General features: G+C 52.3%; 1 long non-coding RNA gene across 1 annotated transcript; it reads right to left on the bottom strand.

The window, feature by feature from the left end:
* Positions 1 to 531: 531 nt before the first annotated feature.
* Positions 532 to 3,867, bottom strand: LOC123593126. The gene is made up of 2 exons (XR_006710140.1): positions 2,441 to 3,867; positions 532 to 1,758 (listed from the first exon to the last, which is right to left on the bottom strand). It is a non-coding gene; the product is annotated as an uncharacterized LOC123593126 (long non-coding RNA).
* Positions 3,868 to 4,524: the final 657 nt, after the last annotated feature.

Here is a 4,524-nt window from a genome sequence, read left to right as displayed (position 1 = left end):
ATGTATTTTCTCTCGGTTATTATTCGCCATTTCAAATGCCTCCTGGAGGTCCCTGCTGCACGTCGAGGAAAACTGAGCACCCCCTCTGGGTCATTCAATCCATGTATATGAAATGTTTCTAATATATAGTACGCATTCATAGTTTACCGCATCCAGTGTATAAGGAAGTGTGATATGTGACATGAAATGCATCCGAGATTGGCAAACCACGATCATGGGCTAGCCACCTATTGTGTCAAACAGATTTGTTTTTATTTGGACGTGGCCACATGCATTCATTTACAGATTGCCTATGGCTCCTTTTGCTACAACGGCAGAAGTGAGTAGTGACAACACCGTCCCTGTGTCCCACAAGCCTAAACTTTTTACGATCTCTCCCCTTAAGGTAAAATTTGCCCAATCCAGTAACATACGATATAGTATTTAATATATAACATACTACATAATATATAATGTGACGTACCAACATAGAATATACCATACACACTATATGTAAATATAACATATAATATATGACAGCATACATGATCATAATTTGTAAGCAGTCATTATATTTGTCCAAAGTGTGGGGATAAGGTATTTGATGGTTTGTACAATTAAACCATTAAAGCATTTCACTAATTTAGAGCGTTTGTTCTGTTGGAAAATCTGCAAAATTGTCCCTTGGGGCTGGTTAGCCTACACAGAAACCGTTCTGCAAAAATAATGATTGATACAGCAATTAACAAACACGGCTTTAGTTGAGGTTTTCCTGTTTTCCAAATAAATTGCTAACAGATGTAGTAACTTCTAAGGCTGGTCCACATCAAGGACAGCGGTTCCAATTGGGGTTGAGCGATTGATTCTCTGGGCCCTGCAGGGACTACACACGCTGGCACAAAATCAGTAGACTTGAGTATCGTGGCCCAGATGGAGATACAGCTTTGGGGTCTAGAGCATTCAAGAGCTAATTTCGAGGGGTACGCCATAACCGTCTAAATGTGCGGAACAGATGTATGGAGACTTGCGTACGTGTCTCGGACCCATTCGGTCTTGCCCAGTTTGCTCTTCGGCCGCCGTTAGCGCAAAGCGGCAGGGTGAGGTCGATTGGGTGCAGGCTTTATCCCCCAAGGTGGCATAAGACGGCAGGTCACCTAGGTTGCACGGGGCCCTGTGTGCGCTACGCCTCGTTTTCTGCCCTCTCAGTACAGCAGACAGGTGTGCCCGGGCATCAGGGTCACCACGCGGCCGGTTTGCTCTGCTCCGCGCGGTCGAGGCAGGGGCCCCGGTTAACATGCACTGACCCAGGTATATAAACTCGGCCGACGTGCACGTCTGTCTCTGTTGACAAAGAGGTATAGCGTAGGCTTCCTAGAGCCCAACAGTTCTCATCTGCTCCACATGAATTTTCACTGAGTGCGCAGGAATTAAATTATAGAGGCACCTGTGGCACTGAGGGACCTAACCGCTACGTTGGCCCTTCCTGTCTGGAACATCCACGGAGAACCTTTTGTCCGAGTAAGACAATAAACCTCTCACTGTACGTCTGCTAAACTCAGACCGTCAGGTTCCACTGGCGTGGCAGTGGGCATCTCGGGCCACCTGTGAGTCCCCTCGGGACAGAGGCCCCACATCAGACGTTGGTGGTGTTTCCTTATGGTTCCTGCTCACCTGCTTATGTTCCTTGCCTTCCTCTTCCCTTATGACCTTGATTCTTTTAAGGCATTTGTTTGTATCACAGAGGGTTGGAGACTGGCTTCGGCGGCCCCGGGAATCTGCCTGTGACCAGAGGGGCAGTGTTAGGAAGCTTTCGCCAACAGGGCGCCGGGTGGCTCAGTCCGTTAAGTATCTGACTTCAACTCAGGTCATGATCTCGCGGTTCATGAGTGCGAGCCCCTGTGGGGCCCCGTGCTGACAGCTCAGAGCCTGGAGCCTGCTTCGGATTCTGTGTCTCTTCCTCTCTCTGCCCCTGCCCCACTCACACTCTGTCTCTCTCTCCCTCTGTCAAAAATAAACATTAAACACAAATTTTGAAAGAAAGCTTTCACCAGGAAGGGCTTCTCTGGGCTCCTCTGCTTTTCCACAGCACGTGCAGGAATGTCTGTGTCCGCTCCACCTCGTGTCCCTTAGGCAGCGGCTTCCAAAACACCTCTCCTAGGACCCTTGCCGCTGGCCCGCCACCCTCGTGGTTCCACAAGGTGGGTTGCCCGTCAGCCTCATCCCTGGTTATGCCCTCCGGGAATCTGTAAGCACGAACAGCTACTGATCTACTGATCGGACGCCCTCACTCCCTACCCGTGGCACCATGGGCACTGGGACCCCCACGGGTCTATCTGAGGAGGGGATGGGGGCCAGGAGAGGAAATGCCAGAGGCGGCCTGACCGTGTGGATGCTGCGGCCGCCGCCTCGTTAGTGGGGGGACAGGCCGCGACGGACAGGGGGAGAAGGATTCTCTCATTACCTGCGGACTTTTCTCTCCATTCCTAATTAATTGTGCTCCCGAGGGGGCAGCACCCGGCTCTCGTTGAGAGAAGAGATAACGATCTGCCCTCCCCGAGTAGCATGCCCTCGCACCGTTGGCTCCGGCATCAGAGAGGTGGCGCAGGCCCGGGCACCAGCCCCACAGAGTGGTTCTGGCCCAGCCTGTCTACCTCGTGAAGCTTATAAAGCCACCGACGTTTCGAAATCGTCTTGAGCTTTGTTGTTCTGCTGTTATCCCCTCATCCCTTGGGGGCAGTGTGTGTCATCCGCTAATTATTCTCGAACGCTTATTATGCTCATCCCGCTGTGATGTAAGGAGGAAAGGGGGGGGGGCGGTGCCTCTCTGCCTGGACGTGGCCCAGGACGCCAGCTACGCGGAGTCCTGAGTGATCCAACCTGTTGGCCACTTTGTTTTCATACCCGGTGGGCTGTTTGTTTATCGACTCAGAAGATTTGGAAACTGCTCTTCCTTCTACGGGTGCTGACGGTCCCGGCTGCGTAGACGTGAGCATCTCGTGCGTGGGGAATTCATCTCTGGTCTCCCAAAGCTGGAGCACGAACTGAGCTTTTCCAAGACGAGAGGGAGGCTGGGGTTGACAGGCAGCCTTTGTTAGGATGGTTCCTACAAGTTGGAGCCGCGTCTGTCTGGGTTCATCCGGACGGTCGTGGTTCGCGCCCGTCGTCCCACGTGCTCACTGACTATACTTCTCCCACTCTCAAGGGGGCCCCGGTTTGAACGCCAAATCCTGTGGTTATCCTGGCTTGCGGTCTTCAGTGGTTCCAGTAGGTGAGCGTCTACACGGTGAGACACGAGGGGAACCAAACACTGTATGTACCCATTCCAGCACTAACTGCCAGCTCTAAGTTCCAGCACTAAGCTCCAGCACTAACCTTCCAGCACTAAGCTCCAGCACTAACCTTCTAGCACTAAGTTCCAGCACTAACCTCCCAGCAGTAACCATCCAGCACTAACCTTCCAGCACTAACCTTCCAGCACTAACCGTCCAGCACTAAGCATCCAGCACTAACTTCCAGCACTAAATTCCCTCCTGTGTGGAGATACTTTAGATCTTAAAGTTTCTGTGTTCAAAGGGGCAGGAGAAGGAGCTAGACCAGTGAGCCACTGGCTTCCAGCTGTCTACACAGTACAATTCAGGGCTCGAACTCATGACCCTGAGATCAAGACCTGAGCTGAGATCAAGAATTAGACACTTCACTGACTGAGGCACGCAGGTGCCCCAGACATACTAAAAAATACCTCTATTAAAAAGAAGAAAAAGCAAGTTAGAAAATTCGCGATCTAAGCTTCCGCTAACACAGGTAGTATTGCCACCCCCAGTGTACCTTTGGGAAAAGAGGTTAAGAGGTTCTCCCAAAGGTGCAAAGTGAGTGGTAAGACAGGGGTTTGAGCTCAGGTGCGTCTGCTTTGAAGCAGGGCTGTGTCCATGCGCTGGGAAGACGGTTGTACATGTAAGCCGGCATCAGTTGAACCTTTGAGGGTCGTCACAGGAAAGCGAGCAAAGCACTCCTTCTAGTATCCAAGCATTGTGGGGAGCGACAGGGATGGAGGAGGGCCAGGGACAAGGGACCAGAAGTTCAGAGGACAGTCGGTGATAGAGGTTCAGAGGTACAGCAGAGACTACCTGCTCAGGGTGTTCTCGGGCCCACGCTGCTAGGTGGGACGTGGAAGTCACTGTGGGGAACTTGGCGAGGGACCACAGGGACAGGGGAGGAGTGGTACAGGTTTCCGGCTGCAGGGCCAAAGGCGCGGGTTGAGGACGAGACCACGCTCCCTGCCGAGCATGAATGTGGCAGGGTTATGCTCTTGCGTGGAATGGAGACGGGGAAGGGGGAAGGAAAAACTGATGTTGGGAAAGTGGACCCTGATGTCAGGAAGGGGAAACTGAGGAAGGGGCTACCGAGGTCAGAGAAGGGGAAACTGATGTTGAAATGGGGAAATTAATGATAGGAAGCCCTACGGCATTCACCGTATGCTTCGAAACAGGAAGCCTCAAGAGTTCTTGGCTCCGGGGGCCTCGGTCAGCCCCTCAGCGTGGGCCCCTC

Source organism: Leopardus geoffroyi, chromosome D4 (genome assembly GCF_018350155.1).
Source record: "Leopardus geoffroyi isolate Oge1 chromosome D4, O.geoffroyi_Oge1_pat1.0, whole genome shotgun sequence".
NCBI lineage: Eukaryota > Metazoa > Chordata > Mammalia > Carnivora > Felidae > Leopardus > Leopardus geoffroyi.
The sequence above is the reverse complement of the archived record's forward strand: the minus strand, read 5'-3'. Positions and strand labels throughout refer to the sequence as shown.